The sequence below is a fragment of the Ovis aries genome, chromosome 3 (assembly GCF_016772045.2).
Source record: "Ovis aries strain OAR_USU_Benz2616 breed Rambouillet chromosome 3, ARS-UI_Ramb_v3.0, whole genome shotgun sequence".
NCBI lineage: Eukaryota > Metazoa > Chordata > Mammalia > Artiodactyla > Bovidae > Ovis > Ovis aries.
In genome coordinates, this window is record NC_056056.1 from 55,210,544 (window position 1) to 55,221,222 (window position 10,679).

Sequence of the window (10,679 nt, forward strand, 5' to 3'; positions counted from 1 at the left end):
GCTAAGAAAAGAAGATGAGCAAAAATCAAAGGAGGAAAGGAAATATATGTATCCATCTGAATGCAGAGTTCCAAAAAATAGCAAGGAAAAATAAGAAAGCCTTCCTAAGTGATCAGCACAAAGAAATAGGGGGGAAAACAGAAGGGGAAATATTAGAGATCTCTTCAACAAGATTGGAAATACCAAGGGAACATCTCATGCAAAGATGGGCACAATAAGGGCAGAAATGATATAGACCTAACAGAAGCAGAAGATATTAAGAGAAAGCAGCAAGAATACACAGAAAAACTACCCAAAAAAGATCTTAATGATGCAGATAAGCACAATAATGTGATCACTCACCTAGAGCCAGACATCCTGGAGTGTGAAGTCAAGTGCACCTTAAGAAGCATCACTACAAACATAGCTAGAGGAGGAGATGAAATTCCAGATGAGCTATTTCAAATCATAAAAGATGATGCTGTGAAAGTGCATCATAGCACTCACTATTCCAGCAAATTTGGAAAGTCAGCAGCAACCACAAGACAGGAAAAGTTAAGTTTTCATTCCAATCCCAAAGAAAGGCAATGCCAAAGAAAGTTCAAACTACAGCACAATTGCAGTCATCTCACATGTTAGCAAAGTAATTCTCAAAATCCTCCAAGCTGAGCTTCAGTAGTATGTGAACTGAGAACTTTCAGATGTTCAAGCTGGATAAAGAAAAGTTAGAGGAACCAGAGATCAATTTTCCAACATCTGTTGGATTGTAGAAAAAGTAAGAGAATTCCAGAAAAACATCTACTTCTGCTTAATAAACTATGCTAAAGCCTTTGACTGTGTGTATCACAACAAACTGTGGAAAATTCTTCAAGAGGTGGGAATAACAAGGCCACCTACCTGCCCCCTGGGAAATCTATATGCAGGTCAAGAAGCAACAGTTAGAACCAGACATGGAACAACGGACTGCTTCCAAATCGGTGAAAGAATGAATCAAGGCTGTATATTGTCACCTTGCTTATGTAACTTACATGCAGAGTACATCATGCAAAATGTTGGACTGGATGAAGCACACCTGGAATCAAGATTTCAGGGAGAAATATCAGTAATCTCTAATATGCAGATGACATCACCATTATGGCAGAAAGAGAAGAGGAGCTAAAGAGCCTCTTGATGAAAGTGAAAGAGGAGAGTGAACAACCTGGCTTAAAACTCAACATTTAAAAATCAAAGATCATGGCCTCTGAGCCCATCACTTCATGGCAAATGGATGGGGAAACAATAGAAACAGTGCAGACTTTATTTAATGGGCTCCAAAATTACTTCAGATGGTGACTGCAGCCATTAAATGAGAAGACACTTGCTCCTTGGAAGAAAAGCTATGACAAACCTAGACAGCATACTCAAAAGCAGAGACATTTCTTTGATGACAAATGTCCATCTAGTCAAAGCTATGGCTTTTCTAGTAGTCATGTATGGATGTGAGAGTTGGACTATAAAGAAAGCTAAGTCTAAAGAATCAACGCTTTTGAACTCTAGTGTTGGAGAAGACTCTTCAGAGTCCCTTGGACTGCAAGGAAATCAAACCAGTTAATCCTAAAGGAAATCAGTCCTGAATATTCATTGGAAGGGCAGGTGCTAAAGCTGAAGCTCCAATACTTTGGTTACCTGATGTGAAGAACTGACTCACTGAAAAAATGCTGTGCTGAGAAAGATTGAAGGTAGGAGGAGAAGGGGATGAGAGAGGATGAGATGTTTGGTAGCTTCACCAACTAGATAGATATGAGTTTGAGCAAGCTCTGGGAGGTTTTTTTTTTTTTGGACAGAGAAGTGTGGTGTGCTGCAGTCCATGGGATTGCAAATAGTTGGAGAGGACTGAATGACTGAACCGAACTGTCTGAAACAACCCATGAAAGAGAAAGTGTTAATCGCTCAATAGTATCTGACTCTTTGCAACCCCATGGATGGTAGCCCACAGGCTCCTCTGTTTATGGAATTCTCCAGGTAGGAATACTGTAGTGGGCTGCCATTTCCTTCACCACAGGATCTTCCCAACCCAAGGATTGAACCTGGGTCTCCTACATTACAGGCAGATTCTTTACCTTCTGAGCTACCAGGGAAGCTCCAAATAACCCATACTATGGGAATTGCAAGTATTTTCTGTAGAAGAGTTTGCAGCTGGTGTAAAGAAAGCTCAGAAGAAAATGAAAGGAAAGTTACTTTCAAATCCATGACAATCAATTTAGTAAACATCTAAAATAATGCAGTTTTGTTTAAACAGCTTATGCAACTTTAAAAGTGCCAGAATTTTACCGGCAAAAAGGAGGTTGCTCCCTATCCTGAAGGTAGACATCAGGAGCATACTACATACAACATAGGGAATAAGTTCTAGAATTTGTAAAATAAGTTTCATTTCTTTCATAATTTCTATGGTTTTAGACAGTCACATCTCTTTTTTGGACAAAGATTTCTGATTTGTAAAATGAGGAGGTTTAATTCAATGTCTATGAATACTTTCTCCATATGTCAATATACTAGTAAGAGCCCTTAGTGGCTCCATCAGCATGACGTGATGAGGTATAAGAGTTTCTGTAGACACTGTTCTTTCAAAAATATTTTTATGACCTGTAGACAAATCAGTTTGAGACAACCCTATTTTGCTTCAGTTTAATTCATATAGCAGATATAAAAAAGGGAAGATTTTACCTTGTGCCTCTTCTAATTCAGAAAGGAAAGTAATTGGCAGTCCAATTATTTTAATATTGAAAGTTTGCATTGGCATACCAAACGCTCACTAGAATTTTAAATTTGTTGGAGCTTAACTTCATTCTCCAATCCCCATTCCCTAGCTTAGAGATGGGTTTTCGTTTTTTTCCTCTCTAAACTCTCTATTCAAATGTTAAGTACAGCTATCAAAATAGATAAAGCACTGAGAATATCATCTCACAGAATTCAGAATTCCCTAAATACAAAGCTATGTACTGATAATGCTGCCTGTAGTATGATATAGGAAGCATAAATTTGCTAGATACATTTACTACTTTCAAACATATATCATATTGAGAGCTCTTTAGTGTAGGATTTTGTGTATTTGAATCCTTGCTTTACAAGATCATGCTGAATAAAATGCCAATTACTTCAGTTCCATATGGAAATATTACACAATAGATTTAGAATGGTGTGGCTTATTTATTTTTTATTAGCAACATGTCACAAAACCGATGATCTTTAATTTGGAATGTAGGATTCTTTTCTATCCAAATTCAGGACAATAGGACATGAACTGTTTTTCTAGCTGCAAAGAAAACATTTAATCTCTGTGAAAGTTAATGTGCCGCCCTGGACTCCCTAATTTGATTTTATTTCTTAGCTCTTCTCTTTTACTTCCCTCAGGCTCAGTTTTAAAATTGTTTACCAACTGCTGTTTACAATTACAATCACTGTATATTTTGATAACATAATGAAGAAACAAAATAGACATTTTCCAAGGTCTGGATTTATGTCAGAATATGTCAGAAGGGTCACATTTCACTGAGATTCAGTGAAAGAATTCAGTTGAAGAATTCAGTTCCTTAAAGTATTTTCTGTTCTCTTTCCTCTTCTCTAGGTAAGTCATGAGTTTGAGCAAACTCTGGAAGATGGTGAAGGACAGGTTAGCCTAGTTTGCAGCAGGCTGTGGGTTCGCAGAGTCTGTCACAACTAAGCGACTGAACAACAACAAACAGGCCCTGAATCAGACCATGAGCATGCTCCATAGCTTCAGTCAAGCAGACTTTTTGAGATCCCGTGGACTGTAGGCTGCCAGGCACCTCTGTCCATGGAATTCTTCAGGAAGAAATACTAGAATGAGTTGCCATGCCCACCTCCAGGGAATTTTCCTGACCCAGGTATTGAATACACATCTCCTGCACTGCAGACGGATTCTTTACCACTGAACCATCAGGGAAGCCCCCTGAATCAGATTAATGAATGCCAAATGCAAAAATGTGCCTAGACTCTTGGGTGGAGTTTCAGGGCATGAGGAAATTATACCTTATTAGGCTACAGGAAACAAAAGGAATAAAGTGACTTGGTCAAAATCAAATCCAGCACAATTTTGTTTTGTTAAATAAATTACTGTCGTTGTTTAGTCACTGAGTTGTGTCCAACTCTTTGAGATCCCATGGACTGTAGTCTGCCAGGATTTTCTGTCCATGGGATTTTCCAGACAAGAACCCTGGAGTAGATTGCCATTTCTCTCTCTGGGGAATTTTCCCACCCAAGGGATTGAACCCGTGTCTCCTGCATTGGCAGGAGAATTCTTTACCACTGAGTCACGGTAAGCACCACTAACTTCTATCATCTATTAGATCTCTGTCTTTAGGAAGTTTAGAATGTAGTGGGGGAAACAGACCTCTTCATTCTAGTCAATCACCATTGTATTAAATCTGTTTCAGTTTAGAGCAAAATTATGTGGAGCTATATAATACCAAATGCAAAGTTGTTGTTGTTATTTTTCTCTCTCATTTTTACCTTACTCAACTTTTTAGCAGAATTTGACCAACTTTTTAATTCCTCTTACTTTCAATAGGTAAAGTTACTCATAACATAAGCAGTGTGTTGTGACAAAAGATTATCATCACCAACAAATACTCTTTATTCTACTTTTTCTGAAGTAATTTCTAAGAAACATGGTACCAGCTAACTTTAACTGAATACGTATTCATTATAATTGATTGTCCTCTGTTCTAGAACTCTGTTTAAGATGCATCCTGCTGATGTGAGCTTGGGAGAAAATAAATTTTAAGGACTTCCTATTAGTTCTTTTCTTTGAAGTCTAGAGGCAACAGTGCTTAGGTTCTCATTCCTTGTCTTATTTCACACCTTTAACTCTCTAGAAGGCAAAACAACCCCTCCTTCCCCCCCCCCCAAAAAAAACCTACACAAATAAAAGATTCAGCCAACATGATGACTTCAGACCTCAAAGAGAGAAGATAAGAGAATAAAGAGAGAAAGAAGAATTTTCTATTTTTCCACCCCTCTCAAAATTTGATCTTATGTTGATTCTTGCAGGAGTTTCCCAGGTGGTGCTAGAAAAGAATCCTCCTACCAATGCAGGAAACTCAGAAGACATGGTTTCAATCCCTGGGTCGGTAAGATACCCTGTAGGAAGTGACAACAACTCCAGTATTCTTGCCTAGAAAATTCCATGGACAGGGGAGCCTGGCATGCTACAGTCCGTGAGATGCAACTGAGCACACTTGACTCTTGTAGGCTATTGATGGTCAGAGTAATCCAACCTTGAATGTATGAGAGACAAAGTGAGTGGCATATGCATCAGAGAAATTGTCTGATTATTTCTCAAGTCTTTTTGATACAGAAGCAAAAGATGTTGGAAATAAAATTTCTCATAGAAGGATTTTCTTAGTTTCCCTAAGTTAAGCTTGTGTACAGTTAATGGATCTCTTGTGCTAAAAACAAGTGCATCATATTTGAAAACATTGTATATTCATTGCCAATACTTTCCAACTTCATAGGAAAGCATTCTATGCATATATAATTCTAACTATAAATGTGGTTATAACTACAACCATAACCCATGATTGGAAAAATTGAATCTGTTTGTTTAAATTGAAAATTACATGTTTATAAAGCAAGTGATTGTTAATCTGCACTCTTAATAAAATTATTCTGTAGGTAGTTCTGTTTTGTGGTTTTCATTGTAGATTATGAGAAGATTTCCCATAATCTAACAAATGATTAAGCTTTAAAGTTGGAAAAATCTTAACAACCATCCAATCCAACTACTGAAATGCTGAAGATTTTATACTAATTTCCTAAGTACATTTTCTCACAATGTGATTAATCTGTGGATTGTATACCTGGAAGTTACATTAAGAAAGAAGGACAAAGAAACACCACACATCACTATCTAATGATTACTTTCAAAATTAGTGGTTGCATAATTTTTATCTTCTGTTTTGTATTTAAATATTTCAAGATATGTAAAATATTATTTATGCTAAACAATCTCAGAGCTCCCAGTCTGATAGCTTTCGATGGTTCTCTTTAAATTTTTGAGTTGTGATAGACGATGAAAGAAAATAACTGAAATTAGTAAAACTGATTGATTGAATCTATACTTCACAAAAAATTCACATACAGAGGATTTTCAAAATGCAGGAACTGCCAATCCCAGGAGAAAGTTGTTGACATTTATTTACTGCCTTTACTTCAGGAAAGGTTTTGTTTCTTTCTATCTTTTTTCCTTTAATAGAAAGAGCATATTCCCCCGTCTGTTCATTTTGGTATAATAATTTTGCTTACTTTTCAACCTCCTATTTAAATATTAAAGCTATTCTTCTAGTAAGCAGGAACATCTAATTAAGGCCTACAAATGTTTTACAGTTTTATGATTCAAGAAATCAACTGGGGCATGAATAATAGGCTATATGCAACCTGGGATTTTAGTCTAATGGAAACATATGTAAGACAGTGACATGGGAAATGCAGATCATTCAGTTAGACTTGACAGCAGTTAGCATGAACATACATCTAAAGCTGAGTTGTCTCCTAATTTCACTGTCACTTAAACATTAAATTATTTAAACACTTACTACCAAAAATTTATTTGGGCCAAATCTGATTTCAAAGATCTAAATGTAACAGCTCTTGGCAGTTTCCTTAAATGTTTTCAAGCAGTCTAAGATGAAGCTATAGAAGTACTTCAATCAATAGGGCCAATTAAATTTGATGTTTAAAACAAGTCCTCAGAGTCTTTGTCAAGAGTAGAAATATTTGGTAATTGTGCACTATTATCGAAAGGCCTTCCCAGGTTGCTCAGTGGTAAGAATCTGCCTGCCAATGCAGGAGATGAAGGAAATGTGGATTCAATCCCTGGGAAAGGAAGATCCCTTAAGAGAAGGAAATGCAACCCACTCCAATATTCTTGCCTGGAAAATCCCATGGACAGTGGAACCTGATGGGCTACAATCCATAAGGTCTCAGAGAGTGGGACACGACTGAGCATGCACACACATGCATATAATGGAAGATTCAGGTACGCTTTATTCAAAGGTTTATTGCTGAAGAATGTAGTTGGTTTTTTTTTTTTTCTTTTTACTGAGGAGTCATAAATATCCTCTTCTTTGGAAAAGACCCTTTAAGATACCCTTAAAGAAGAGTATCCTCTTCTTTAATGTTGATATTCTGGATAATCTGGATAGTGAACTTGATAAATATAACACTAATTACTGATAATAATGTAAGAGATTATTTTTTTACAAACATAAAATATGTTTTAGAATCCACCATATATTGTAAAAAAGATCTTTTTTGCTGTTCGGTTGCCCAGTCATGTCCCATTCTCTGCAACCCAATGAACAGCAGCACACTAGACTTCCCTGTCCTTCACCATCTCCCAATGCTTGCTCAAACTCATGTCCATTGAGTCAGTGATGCCATCCAACCTCTCATCGTCTGTTGACCCTTTATCCTCCTGCCCTTAATCTTTCCCAGCATCAGGGTCTTTTCCAATGACTCAAGTCTTCGCATTAGGTGGCCAAAGTATTGGAGCTTCAGTTCTAGGATCAGTCCTTCCAATGTATATTCTGGGTTGATTTCCTCTAAGATTGACTGGTGTGATCTCCTTGCTGTCTCTGGAGGGACTCTCAAGAGTTTTTTCCAGCACCAGAGTTTGAGAAAATTCATCTAGATCACGGAGATTGCATTGAAATAGGATATAGTGAATATTAATTTCTATATGAGCCAAAATATGTGTTATCTAGTCAAACTATGGAGAATAACCTGAAAATATGCCAGTATGCCTTACACTTTAGTAAATAGTCCACCTTACATTTTCAGAATTGGGCAGAAGACAAATTGGCCTTCAGAAGAAAGTCTCTGAATGTAAATGAATTTATAAAATGCAGAGAATAAAGATATTCCTTTGATCATAGAATTAAAATTAAAAACAGCAAAGTGGGCCATATGTAAATATAACAATTATACTTTATTTTACATTATGGTTGACCATTGTCTCCTAAATAAAAAATAAGTGTCTCTTGGACAAGTTTCAATTTTCTTTCTTTACGTTTCGAACATTTCTCTTCTTTACTGACAATTTTTTAAATGTTCAGTTTAGAAACATTGACTTTCGTTGGTGGAGTGTTAATCATTATCCATTTCTGGAGTAAATCCAAAGCTGTAAATTAGAGCAGGATATCAGCTATGGTTGGCTTGTAATGCTGAGCTGGGAGTTTAAAAACCCATATGCAAAAATAACCTTGAATATATTGGATAGGAAGTAAACCTGGAAACCAAATAAAGTGGCCTCAAAGTGTAAAGCCTGATTAAGAAATTGATGAAGAGATTGTTAATGAAAAGGAAGCAAAGAGCTTGTTCAAAAAATTCTGAAAAGCAATTGCATAATATTGTTACTTTTGCATTTATTGCTTAATTTATTGCTATATTTATTATATGCTCTGGGCAATATACACATATATATGTTGTTTAGTTGCTAAGTTGTGTCTGATTCTTTTGTGACTATATGGACTGTAGCCCACCAGGTTCTGTCCATGGAATTTTCCAGGCAAGAATACTGGAGGGGGTTGCCATTTCATTTTCCAGGGGCTCTTCCCCATGTAGAGATTGAATCTGTGTCTCCTGCATTAGCAGGCAGATTCTTTACCGAGCTACCTGGGAAGTGCCAATACTTACATACATAAACATTAAAATATTGCCTTTTCCTTAAAAAAAATGGAAATTGGGAGAGAAACAGATACACAAGAAAAGCTTACAGTGAAATGGACTAATTGCTATGTATTAGATAAGAGCAAGCTGATACTGAAAGTAATACGACATGATTAAATCAGCTATGGCTTTACAGAGGATGAGGAACCAGAAGCAGATAGTAAAAGGGTGTATCACATAGAAAGCAGACATGAAATCACTTCAGAGTGTGATAAGAGCATATGAAAATGTTTTGAGTATGTCAGTGAGCAATTCTTGCATTACCAGGATAAAAGGTGCTTGCAGAAAGTGGAAGTCTTGGCAGGTCAAGTGATTTGGAGCGTGATTTGGAACAACTTTAGGGGTAGTGACAAGTGCATTGCAAGTAAAGAAACAAGAAAAAGTATACTTCTAAAGGACAGAAGAGTAGACTGCCTTGATTAAAATCCTATCTAGTTTGTTCAAGATGCAATTATGTTTCTTTTAAATGTGTAAATCTACTGATAAATAAAAACCTAGCAAAGCATGGAGAAAAGGAATAGATATTAATAGCTTCAAGTGTCAAAAATAGAAAAGTAATCCACACCTTAAAAGTGAGACTTCTATCACCATGATAGCAAAACAGAAAGAAGATAGTAAAATAAAAGTTAAATAAAGGCTAATTTCACTAATACAAACTCACACATGCACAAATTCTATGAAAATATTATTAATTTTATATAGAAATACAGTAAAAAAAACATGGAAAAGTAAGTTAAACTTAGAAATATAAAGATATTGGGAAATAGGAGTTACTCATATTTACAAATAAATATCATAATTACCATATTTTTAAAATGTAAAGGCAGATACAATTTTATGGAAAAGACAACTAGAAAATTACAACATGACTGAACTCGGAAACATTCACACACATATTTGGAAACTGCTTTGTAGAGAACTTTGCCCAAATCCATAAAGCTGTGTGTGAATTTACTCCACCACATTTCAATTATATATCAGGTTAAATAGTAATTTGTGTAAACCTCTATCACATATCAAGTTTCTTCTTTATACTATTGGTTGTTGTTTAGTTGCTAAGTCATATCTGACTCTTTGCAACTCCATGAACTGTGTAGCCTGCCAGGCTCCGCTGTCCATGGGTTTTCCAGGCAAGAATACTGGAGTGGATTGCCATCTCCTCCACCAGGGGATCCTTTTACCCCAGGGATCGAACCCACTTCTATTACGTCTTCTGCTTTGGAAGTAACAATAAAGAATAATAGAAAGTTCTGTCCATATAGGAAAATAAAAGTACAGTGTTATATTTCACAATGTGGAGGATCTTAAAGCAATTAAAAACAGAGTAATTGAAATACGTTGATTCATTTCAAAAATGCAATTGCCAAGTAAAAATTAAAGTTGTAAATTTATGTATATAGTATTTTACCTTCTAAAACTTTTAAATTCCCAAGACCATAATATATTTACAGTGGTGTCATACATGCATTAAATAGGTCATCATATAGATTAGAACTATAGAAAAAATATTCATACATGTCCTTTTTGTAAGGCAAATGGAAAAAGCATTGGAAAGGTTTATAATAAGGAATTCAAAATTATTTATTTACAAAAATTCAAATACAGTAAAACAATCTAATCTGTATGATGAGTGCATAACTTTTCACCATATTTTTCTCTCTATATTTTATGACTTAATTTTCCTAAAGATAAAATGTAAAAAAAAATTCAATGTGAACTATAGTTAATAATGAATGGAAGGAAGTCTATGTTGTAGGTTGTAAGGATGTTTTAGGTGAAGACTTGAACTAACCAAGTAGTCTGGGATATGTAAGTAGGGGAATGACTTGAAAACGCTTTGCCAGTACAAATAAAAGAGTGCAGTGATGGATGAGATGTAGAAGTTTGGGGGAATAAGGCAATTGGATAGATAATTGGTGAGAAAATTGAAGATGTGAAAGTCCTACTATTAACATGAAGGTCAAATGTTATCT